The 13178-nt window shown below is 26.9% G+C and overlaps 1 long non-coding RNA gene across 1 annotated transcript in view; it reads left to right on the top strand.

Annotated features, from left to right (window-relative positions):
- LOC123265835 overlaps nucleotides 1-13178 on the top strand; it is a 155560-nt gene that overhangs the window by 30869 nt on the left and 111513 nt on the right. The window lies entirely within an intron of this gene.

Here is a 13178-nt window from a genome sequence, read left to right as displayed (position 1 = left end):
ATTGGTACCAACTTAAATCTCGCGTTGGCTGCATTTTTTATAGCAAACTATCCTCTTGAAGCTACAGTTTATGTAAAAATAATTCCAGCGCATCCTGGCGGGTGTAGTTGCAAGCTGTGAAATATCTTTTTAACTGTAGTTTCCCATCTAATGAAGGATTACTATGCATTCTCGAATTATTTAGTCTGTGGCAGATCACTTTGCCCATCGAAAAAAGTCAGGATCGAAATTTTTGCGTTGCTATAGTTTGTGCTGATTAAATTTAGTAATTTAAAGTAGATTAATTGTTATAAGTGAATATAATTAATTAATAACAGTAAAATAAAGTATTAATTACTGTTATAATATACAATTTAGGAAAAAAAAGTACCGTAGAATTAAATAAAATTTTTGCAACCTCAAAATACCGTTCTGCTTACAGTAAACATAGTCGGTAGTCTGGCGCTCCGATGACAACGATTTGAACGGAACTTGGCGCCAGATTCTACCGAATCTGTGGATCTATAAAAATAATACATCGAAATACTTTTGCTATTTTAAAATTAATTTGTGAGTTAATTAATATAACATTTTTGAGGAAATTTCCGAAAAATTTACTCGTTAAATAATTATTAACATTTAATTGACTAATGAAAAATATAGTACTCTGAATTACCGGTATACACTTGACAACACCGCAAGAGTTCCCTAACCTTAAAATTTATTGCATGCCTTAAGCGCGAAGCGCGTAGGTATGCTCTACTCTCGCCTAAAAATCGTGATTTCGATTAAAACGTGATTTTCATAATTTAAACGAAAAAAATTGTGAATTAAAAGCATATTGAAATAAATAATAGTAACTACAGAACACGTTAAAAAAATTTTCTTATCGATTAAATAAGATTTCTCAGAAAAAACTCGTTTTTCTGATGAATTAAATTAATAAGAGCGTGATATTCACGGGAGCTCTAGGCTTGATAACAACACAACTTTGTCAAAAATCACTTTCACGATTTAATTTTTTTTTTTGTTTTATTCCTGAGGAAGTTTAACAAAAACCTTGTGAAAATTACGTGTCAAAATAATTCCGTTTCGATATAGTTAATTTTTTTTGATTGTCAGTTCGGTGACTTTTTCTGCGTTTTCGGCAGCCATATATATTATTTTTCATAAACAGAATTGAAATAACTATAAACAAGCAGAAACTATACATATATGATGGTATAATTACTAACTGTTTTATCATCTGTTAAAATTTTTTTTAGTTCGACCTACAGAGGGGATAATACTACTCGCGGGAAAATTCAAATTAAAAACGAATAATTTTTGTTATGATCTAAATAATTTATGTATGACATGAGCGCTTAAGGCATGCTCATTTGGATTTTCCAAACTTTTTTATGTTTACTGTCTAACTAAAATGACTAAGATCTTCTAGCATTTAAAAAACCGCAGTTACTTATGCGTCGAGCAACTGCGCAAGCGGTGTTGCCAAGTCAAATACAAGACTTTAAAGAACGCAAGTTCCGAGTGATTTTTCATAAAAAATATAAAATATTTTCGTAATACGTTCGGAAATTTACTTTTTTTATTGTTTTAATCGAAAGCTTATTATTTTTTCAATCAAATTCAATGAAAATAAAATTTTTTTAAAATCGTTAATTGCATTAAGGTAGTTGTAGCGTGATAGGCATTTCAACAGAAAATTATGAAATTTTTTTTATTGAAAGATAAATATATTAATAATTCACTACCAAAATTTCAGATCAATTGACCGCACCGTTTTTGAGTAATTAATTTTCGAAATTGTATCTTTTACACGTACCCTGATAGCCACAGTTTCAGACCAACCAAGTTGGTGTCAGATAGTTGCCACCAACTTAGCGACAACTTGCGGTCAACTTCCGAATTTGTAACTGTTGGCGCCAAGTTGGCTACAAGTTTCTGAGAAAAAGAGACCAATCTACTGCCGCAATATGTCGCCAAATTTCTTGAGAAACTTATCGTCAACTTGGTGTGAAAAAGTTTCAGAGCAACTTTTGCCGACAACTTGGTGAACAAGTTGACACCAACCGAGATAAATTCCAAGAGTTGCCGCCAAGGTGGGGACAAGTTGCGGCAGTAGATTGACAGAAAGTTGCGGCCAACTTGGCTATCCGGGTATAGATGATAAAGTTAGTATGAAATCTTTGGCCCACTCGAGAGTGGTACGGAAGATTTCATACTAACTTTACCATCTCTCTATACCGCTACGTGTAAAAGATGCAATTTCAAAAATTAATTACTCAAAAACGGTGCGGTCAATTGATCTGAAATTTTGGTAGCGAATTATTAATATATTTATCTTTCAATAAAAAAAATTTCATAATTTTCTGTTGAAATGCCTATCACGCAACAACTACCTTAAATTCTTAACCAAATACACAGCTGGTGGAATCTCCATTTTACATGTAAAAATTACAATTTTCAAACCTATTTATTTCATTAAATATCCCAGAAAGTTACTGTCTTTTAATTTTTTTATTAATTATTAGGCTACGTAGATTGAATTTGAAAATATTCAGGAAGTTTTAATAATTTGTCTACTTCACGCAGATCTTAAAAATATCCAAAAAACGAGTTTTTAAAAAACTTATATATTTCAAGGACAGTTGTTCAAGTTGTTCAAGAAAAGTTGTTAAAAATAAAATTTTGAAATTTGGTTTTTATAAAAATTCCTGCAAACAAAATATTTCAAAAGATTTAGTCAATCAAACTTACAAAAATAATTTTTTTTGAAAAAATCATTTAGTTTAAAAATCTATCAAAAGATTTCCTTACGATCGAAACAATTGATCTTTAATTGAACAATTTTCAAGGCCTGGAATTCTCGGAACTGGTCTCTGCTCTGCTCTCAAGTCTGATATCTCCTTTCAACAAGTTATCAAGCATATAATACAATATAATAACGTAAAATCATACTTTTACAATGTGTATACACAGATATATTTACATAAAAAATAATCTGAGATCTCAGTATCTCATATTGGAGAATATGTGAGAAATATCTAATCAAATGGGGCGTTTTTTCGCTCAAGCTACTAGAATAAGCCTTTACTTGCGTTTTTTATCGAGCAAGATCGATCTATCTTGATGAACATTGTTTTTATGAGTAGATACGTCGTGCGAGCCTTTCAAGGCGTTAAGGAGTGTATAAAATACCCATTTGTATCCATATAAAGTTTTTACTATTACTATTACTATTACTATAAAACTATGTAACTAATAAGAGACAGACACAACATAACATATAGAGAACAACTGACTCGGTGCATATATATGTAATAACTATCTCGCAATGTTTCTCGCATGAGGTAAGATAAAGAAAACAAAACAGCACGCCCTGTATTGAGTCTTGAGTTACTTTTCACTGCGGCAACATTAATAATAAAAAAAAAATTATACTTCATTTTTACTAACTTTAACTTTTTATCTTTTTGTTCATACCTTACATACATGAATAATTTTGACCTCGACAACTGCATAACTAGTTGTTTAAACTTTTTTTTTGCTTGTCTAGGTATATAATAAAAGGAGACTTTGACTATTTAAGTTATTTAATTCCGAAGTCGTCAGAGATCGTGCTCTCACGATCGTTAACATCCGATTAAGTAATTCACTCATTCACAAGTCCATTGATGAATACGTTTTTTTTTTTTTTTAGTAAGACGAGAATGAATTTACGGGTTTTTTAATTTATATTGAAAGTAAAGAATAATTTTTGAATTTCTAAGGTGTTGTTTGGATGATTGTCATTTTTGAATCATTAATTTTGGAAAAAGAAGTTTTGAAGAAAAATTTTAGTGTTCAATTTTGAACAAGTTTGATATTTATGAAAATTTTTGTAGGATATATCTTCAAAGATATAGCTGATTTTATTACAGGTTTCAATTTATGAAAGAAGAATATTTTTGAAACAACTATTTTCTAGTTATATTAATTATAACTTTTGAATTTTTCAATTTTGAGTGAAAAATTTTGGACAAAAGTTGTATAAACTTTAATTTTGAACAAGTTTAGTGTCTGAAATTTTTTGTAGGAACGATATTTTAGAAGATATGAGCAATCCGAATATAGGTTCCAAACTATAAGAAAAATAATGTTTTTGAAAAATTATATAATTTAATTGGTTGTAATTTTTGAACTATCGATTTTAGAAAAAAAAAATTTGATAAAATCTGTAGAGAATTTTATTTTGAAGAATGTCTATAAAAATTTCAGTAGGACTAATATTTAAGAAGATAGATCTTTTAGGAGATCCACGTAGTCAAATTTTTAAAACTTCCTAAAAATTTGTAAATTCAATCTACGTAGCTTAATAATAAATAGAAAAATTAAAAAACAGTTTCCGGGATATTTAATAAAATAATTAGGTTTGAAAATTGTAATTTTTACATGTGAATGGAGATTCCACCAGCCGTGTATTTGGTTAAGAATTTAATGTAATTGACGATTTAAAAAAAATTTTATTTTCATTTTAATTTTATTTTCATTTCAATTTTATTTTCAAGTCTCGTATTTGACTTGGCAACACCGCTTGCGCAGTTACTCAAAGCATAAGTAACCGCGGTTTTTTAAATGCTAGAAGATCTTAGTAATTTTAGTTAGACAGTAAACAAATAAATTTTAAGGTTAGGGAACTCTTGCGGTGATGTCAAGTGTACACCGGTAATTCAGAGTGCGTTATTTTTTATCAGTCAATTAAATGTTAATAATTATTCAATGAGTAAATTTTTCGGAAATTTCCTCAAAAATGTTATTAATTAATTTAAAAATTAATTTTAAGATGCGTAACAAAATTATTTCTACGTATTATTTTTTATAGACATTATTTACACTAGAAGAGTAGTTGGAACTCCTTAACAAAAAAAAATAAATTGGATCAAAAATTAGTTTTAAAAAATTCCACTAGGTGGCTACGGCTCTCATAGTTAGAATTTTAAAATCTGAGTATTTAAGAAGATTTACGCTAAGTAGTCAAATTTTTAAAACTTACTGAAAATTTGTAAATTCAATCTACGTAGCCTAATAATTGATACAAAAATTAAAATACAGTAGGTTTCCGGATATTTAACCAAATAATTAGTCTTGAAAATTGTAATTTTTACATGTAGGTAAATGGAGATATCACCAGCCGTGTATTTGGTTAAGAATTTAATGCAATTAACGATTTTTAAAAAATTTTATTTTCATTGAATTTGATTGAAAAAATAATAAGCTTTCGATTAAAACAATAAAAAAGCAGCTTTCTGAACGTATTACGGAGATATTTTATATTTTTTATGAAAAATCACTCGGAACTTGCGTTCTTTAAAGTCTTGTATTTGACTTGGCAACACCGCTTGCGCAGTTACTCGGCGCATAAGTAACCGCGGTTTTTTAAATGCTAGAAGATCTTAGTCATTTTAGTCAGAAATTAAACATAAATAAATTTGAAGGTTAGGGAACTCTTGCGGTGTTGTCAAGTATATACCGGTAATTGAGAGTGCTATATTTTTTATTAGTCAATTAAATGTTAATAATTATTGAATGAGTAAATTTTTCGGAAATTTCCTCAAAAATGTTATTAATTAATTTAAAAATCAATTTTAAGATGCATAACAAAAGTATTTCTACGTATTATTTTTTTATAGACATTCTTTACACTAGGAGGGTACTTGGATCTCCTTAATAATAAAAAATAAATTGGATCAAAAAGTTAGTTTTAAAAAAATTCACTAGGTGGCTACGGCTCTCATAGTTAGAATTCTAAAAATTGAGTATTTAAGGAGATTCACGCGAAGTAGTCAAATTTTAAAAACTTTCTGAAAATTTGTAAATTCAATCTACATAGCCTAATAATTATTTGAAAAATTAAAAAAACAGCGAGTTTCCGGGATATTTAATTCAATAATTAGGTTTGGAAATTGTAATTTTTATATGTAAAATGGAGATTCCACCAGCCGTGTATTTAGTTAAGAATTTAATGCAGTTAACGATTTTTAAAAAATTTTATTTTCATTGAATTTGATTGAAAAAATAATAAGCTTTCGATTAAAACAATAAAAAAGTAGCTTTCTGAACGTATTACGGAGATATTTTATATTTTTTATGAAAAATAACTTGGAACTTGCGTTCTTTAAAGTCTTGTATTTGACTTGGCAACACCGCTTGCGCAGTTACTTGGCGCATAAGTAACCGCGGTTTTTTAAATGCTAGAAGATCTTAGTCATTTTAGTCAGAAATTAAACATAAATAAATTTGAAGGTTATGGAACTCTTGCGGTGTTTTCAAGTATATACCGGTAATTGAGAGTGCTATATTTTTTATTAGTTAATTAAATGTTAATAATTATTTAATGAGTAAATTTTTCGGAAATTTCCTCAAAAATGTTATTAATTAATTTAAAAATTAATTTTAAGATGCAGAACAAAAGTATTTCTACGTATTATTGTTTTATAGACATTCTTTACACTAGGAAGGTTCTTGGATCTTAATAAGTGTTGAAATAATATTGGCAATTTTTTCGAATTGTTTTATTCGAAATGTTCAAATTCATTTTTTTTCTTTTTTTTTTTTTTCGTTTTATGAACTAAAGTCATTAAATAATAATTTGGATAGACTTTGCTTAGAGACAACGTTACTTTTCATATTTCTTATTATTACTGTCTTATTATTTTATATCCATTACTGCACTGATAGAAGGATTTGTTTATAGTTAAAAATATTTGTTAATATTTAACAAATCATTTATTAGAGACCACTTTTTAGTCCTTAACAAATATTTTTTAGTATTTAAAAAGATTTATTAATATTTAATAAATGAATATCAGATTTATTAAATACAAACGAATGATTTTAAATACTAAGAAATATTTGTTTAATACTAAAAAATGGTCTCTAATAAATGATTTGTTAACTATTAACAAATATTTTTTAATACAAATAAATCCTTCTATCAGTGTGTTTATCTAATTTTATTATTATTATGTATTTATTTCTATGTAAGGCCCTTAGGGAGCTAAGGCTTCAGGGTCTAAAAATTTGGTAAATAAATAAATAAATAAATAAATAAAAATTTAATTATTTAAGATATTTTGTCAGGAGATCAAGAATCATACAACCGTTTGTATTAATTAACTAATTAATAAAATAAGCTGACGGAAAAGAATTGACGAGGATTTTGATTGAATAACTCAGTAATTCTGTCGATTCTTAGAGAGGTTAGAGTTTAGAAAGAGAGAAATGTTGAAGAAAAAGTGGTACTATTGAGCACGTGTTGTGTTATGTTGTGTATGTACCTTGTACCATGTAGTATGTAGTATGTACTATAAACTATAAAGCATGTATCGTATAGTACTATACCGAGTGTTGTGTCGGTCTACCGATCAATTACGACATTGCTAAGTCGCGGGATAGTAGCAGGCAGGCCTAGTCGGGTGGTCGCCGGCATTTCTTCTTTTTAAGAATATCAAGAAATCGGTCTATAGTCGTCTGACGGATCTAGGTAAATCGCTCGGCCATTACGATCGATTATCTATGGGCAATACGTAATAATTGCTATTAAATAATACCCGAGAGAAACTTTAATTAATTATTCCGGCAAAAAAACATCGTTATTATTGTTATTATACTCTAAATTAAATTGTTATCATTCAATAAATTGGACAGGGTAATTCGTTATTATAAGCGCTGTATTTACGTACTTTTTTTCAGCTGAGTTATTATTTTAATGCTCGTTATTATGATAATTAGCTCGAGAAGGTTTTTCGATGTTCTATTTTATTTAATTATTAATTAATTTATTTTAATTTCGATAAGGGAAAGTTGATAAATATTTAAACATTATTTTGTATTTAGTGGTTTTTTAATGGCTGTAACTTTTAAATCGAAAGTTTTGGAAAGAAATGTTTGGTACAAAAGTTGTAGAAAATTAAATTTTGAACAATTTTTGTTCGGGTCAAATTTTGTACGACTTATATTATAGAAGATATGACTGATTTAGTCATAGACTTGAAATTCTATACAAAAGTAATTTTTGAGAAAAATTATCTAGTTGTTAATTTGATTCTATTTTGGAGAAAAAAGTTCTAAACAAAAGTATAAAATTCTATTTTGGCACAATTTGGTGTCATTAAAAATCCTTATAGAACTACTAGTTTCAAATATATCACTGTTTTGACTAGGGTAAAAGCCCCAATTATTGACAGGGGTCTAAATTGACACGTAATAAGAATAACTATCATATAAATTTTTATTAAATTCTAATTAATTAAAAAATTAAAAAAAATTACTCAGTTCAAAATATTAAATATTAATTATTAAAAAAAAATTAAGTTACTACCAGTTCATCAAACCAGCTTACGAACGTTTATTTTCTTAACAACTTTGATTAGAAAAGCATTTTTTTCAAATGCCGAATTTAAATTAATTTCTTCATCTAATAATAAGATATTTTTTTTTTTAATTAATAATATATGAAAAATTTATAAAATTGAATAATCGAAATTAATTGTATGCTTTATAATATTTAAATAATGGGTGTCAATAACTAGTTGATAATTTTTAAGTTGAATCTCTTATTGACAGCCGTTCGACAGCGCTATGACGCCTTTTTTTTTACTTTAACCTAAAAAATTAACTGTAAGAGTTGAACTCTTCTGATTCAATAAATTATTTTTAAATAAATTTTTATATTTTTAAAAGTAATTAATCATTTATGGAAATTATTATTAATAAGCTTTAATAAAATTGATTACTTAATAATAAGTTTGGATAAATAAGAATAAGCAGATGATTCTAGGCATGCTTAGTATAGGTGTCAATAATTGGGGTGAAGGTATGTCAATAATTAGATCAATCAGTTTTTTAACCTGCCAATAATTGGTGTATCTGGATAATCTATTTAATTATTTAAAATTAATTAGTAAATATCAGTGATTATCATTTTAAAAAAAGAAATTGATTAGTAAAAATATTACTTGAGACATTACCACAAACAAAATTCAACGATATTGATATTTGATTGCTTAAAAAAAATCAAATCATTACTTTTTCTCTAATAGTATCGATAACTAAGACTTTTATCTCATATGAAAAATTTATAAAATTGAATAATCGAAATTAATTGTATGTTTTATAATATTTAAATAATGGGTGTCAATAACTAGTTGATAATTTTTAAGTTGAATCTCTTATTGACAGCCATTTGACATTGTTATCATGCCTTTTTTTTGACTTTAACCTAAAAAATTAACTGTAAGAGTTTGAACTCTTCTGAATCAATAAACTATTTTTAAACAAATTTTTATATTTTTAAAAGTAATTAATCATTTTTGGAAATTATTATTAATAAACTTTAATAAAATTGATTACTTAATAATAAGTTTGGATAAATAAGAATAAGCAGATGATTCTAGGCATGCTTAGTATAGGTGTCAATAATTGGGGTGAAGGTATGTCAATAATTAGATCAATCAGTTTTTTAACCTGCCAATAATTGGTGTATCCGGATAATCTATTTAATTATTTAAAATTAATTAGTAAATATCAGTGATTATCATTTTAAAAAAAGAAATTGATTAGTAAAAATATTACTTGAGACATTACCACAAACAAAATTCAACGATATTGATATTTGATTGCTTAAAAAAAATCAAATCATTACTTTTTCTCTAATAGTATCGATAACTAAGACTTTTATCTCATATGAAAAATTTATAAAATTAAAAATCAAAATTAATTGTATGTTTTATAATATTTAAATAATGGGTGTCAATAACTAGTTGATAATTTTTAAGTTGAATTCTGATATTGACAGCCATTCGCTGTCAAAATTAATTAGTAAATATCAGTGATTATCATTTTAAAAAAAGAAATTGATTAGTAAAAACATTATTTGAGAGATTACCACAAACAAAATTCAACGATATTGATATTTGATTGCTTAAAATAAATCAAATCATAACTTTGTCTCTTATAGTGTCAATAATTGTGGCTTTTACCTAAAATGTTCTTAAAACTATGCATAATTTCTTTTCAAAAAGGCTGTAATGCACAAAATATAAATTTTAGAAAACAAAATTTAGAGAAAACTCAATTTTGATCAATTTTTGTCTCTATAATCTTCCATAGGACCAATATTTTCGAAGATATCGCATTTACCTCTATCTCCCTCGGCGTTTCAATATTATAGAACAATTATTACATAACAGCATAACAAACAATTCATATGACACTGGAGTATGAAATAATGAATAAAACTTGTCCTGACGCAAGCATAAGGACTCAATTGTCTCACGTCGTGCGAATGTGAGTCACGAAGACGAAATGTCAGTTCCTGTACGCCCGACTTTCGATCTATTACACAACAAAAAAAAATCAACCCTAATCAGATTAATGTCGTCCCGGGCCGCCGCGAATATACAAACACGAACAATTAAATTAATTAAAGACCGACTAGCAATAGAAAAAAGTACCTAATAATTTTTTAATACCGGCAATAAAAAGTAATAATTACATTTGATGTACAAAACATATGTGCACTCGTTACACATTATTTAAGTGGACGTTAACATTATTAAAGTAAACTAACGAAGCTCAGGTGCCTAATTGATGGAGAAAGTATCGCTAGACGCGGATTTGTATCGGTGGTTGGATTATGTTAGATTTTATATTAGACACACGTTAATAATTAACGTTTAGAAAAGTTTTGTCTGAGCCATTAGTTTTCAATTATTTATTTATTTATTTATTTATTTCAATCTTTAGTTAAGCGGATTAAAATTAGTCCATTAATTCTCAAGCAATGAATTTTATTTTATATTGTACGTTTGTGTGTATTGTAAGAAATAATAATAAGTAATGTGTTTGTATAACGTGGGAATTGTGCGCTGACCAATACCATTCTGTCTCGGTTAAGATTCCTATCCCAATTTGGACTATTTCTCACTCAATGCTTGTTTATTCACCGGCCGCAACACTTTTGATTAATGCAAACAAGTAATTACGGTTTTAGAGGCTTAATGTGCAAGTTAAAGCGAAAGAAATTGGGAAATTTTATTCTCCGAAACTTTTAATAGGAAAATTTCGGTGTAATGTCGAGAGTTTGCATATTTTTTAAAAATTTTATAATATATTGTTATAGTAGTAACTTGGAAAATATTAAGATGATTAATTTATTAATTATAGTCCATTAATTAAAAATTTATAATAAATAGTCCATTAGTCCATTTATTAAATAATACCAAATTAGTCCATAATTAAACCTAGCAAAATTTTTGCTAAGATAAAATTTATTCAGAATTTAATTACAGTTATCGCGATAATTAGATACTATGGGAAGTTATTTTGAAAGGGGGATAAGGTAAAAGACCCAATTATTAACACTATTGGAGACAAAGTTATGATTTGATTTTTTCTAAGCAATCAAATATCAATATCGTTGAATTTTATTTGTGGTAATGTCTCAAGTAAGCTTTTTACTAATCAATTTCTTTTTTTCAAAAGATAATCCCTGATATTTACTAATTAATTTTTAATAATTAAATAGACTATCCGGATACACCAATTATTGGCAGGTTAAAAAACTGATTGATCTAATTATTGACATACCTTCACCCCAATTATTGACACCTATACTAAGCATGCCTACAATCATCTGCTTATTCTTATTTATCAAAATTTATTATTAAGTAATCAATTTTATTAAAGTTTATTAATAATAACTTCCATAAATGATTAATCACTTTTAAAAATAAAAAAATTTATTTAAAAATAATTTATTGAATCAGAAGAGTTCAAACTCTTACAGTTAATTTTTTAAGTTAAAGTAAAAAAAAAGGCGTCTTAACGCTGTCGAATGGCTGTCAATATGAGATTCAACTTAAAAATTATCAACTAGTTATTGACACCCATTATTTAAATATTATAAAACATACAATTAATTTCGATTATTCAATTTTATAAATTTTTCATATAAGGTGAAAGCCCCAATTATTGGCATTATTAGAAACAAAGTTATGATTTGATTTTTTTAAGGAGGTCCTTTCGCCATCAATGTTAAATAAAAAATATTAGATTATGCATAAAATTAATTTTTATCTAATAGTTAAAGTCCTTATGTATCTACTAGTGAAGTTTAATTTATTCTTCACCGTGCAAATTTTTGAAAAAAAAATTTCTAAAAATGTTAGTATTTTTTCTGAGTCTTACGAGAAAGTCAGACCTTAACAACTTTCTCGAATTATGGCATTAACCACTGATTAGATGGGGTAAAAAAAAAAAACTCATAATAAGGTTTTCAAAATATTCAGGTTTGATTTTTTGCAATAAAATATATAGGTTGCCGTGGAATTTATGGAGAAATTATAATTATAAAATCACAGAAAATTTTTAAGTAACCTACATTTAAATGGCGTCAGAATATTTGGCAACGTTGTGTATCGCGCGAGCTTCAGACCATTCAATAAATTCAAACTAAACTTTAACGCGCTTATGTTTTTCATACATATTTATTAGTTAATTTATTGTTAACAAATTTTCATAATTCATAATTGAAAAATAAAACAATAATTAAAAAATACTAGCATTCCTGCCATGAGACATTAGAATGTTATGGTTTTGTGACTAAACATTTTTAATTAATTTATTTATTTACACTGACTGCAAGAAGTTAAACATGATTAAGGTTATATTGTGCAAATAAAAATGTAAACAACCGAAATAAAGGGTTGCCAAATCACGAACCGGTTACTAAGAGTTGATTTACAAGAGTCAAATTAATTTTTGTATTTAACTATTTTTTGTATTTAATTTTCAAAATTTCAACGATTAATGCCTCATATACTATTTATTCTTTAATTTGAGGAATTTTTGTGGGTTTTTTATTTTAATTTATCGAATATTGACTACTACAGTTGTTGTGACTCAACTGGAGCGAAAGAACTTCCTTAAGCAATCAAATATCAATATCGTTGAATTTTGTTTGTGGTAATGTCTCAAGTAAGGTTTTTACTAATCAATTTCTTTTTTTCAAAAGATAATCACTGATATTTACTAATTAATTTTTAATAATTAAATAGACTATCCGGATACACCAATTATTGGCAGGTTAAAAAACTGATTGATCTAATTATTGACATACCTTCACCCCAATTACTGACACCTATACTAAGCATGCC

Source organism: Cotesia glomerata, linkage group LG5, assembly GCF_020080835.1.
Source record: "Cotesia glomerata isolate CgM1 linkage group LG5, MPM_Cglom_v2.3, whole genome shotgun sequence".
NCBI classification, from domain to species: domain Eukaryota; kingdom Metazoa; phylum Arthropoda; class Insecta; order Hymenoptera; family Braconidae; genus Cotesia; species Cotesia glomerata.
Note: the sequence above shows the minus strand (reverse complement) of the source record. Positions and strands in the feature narration are given on the sequence as shown.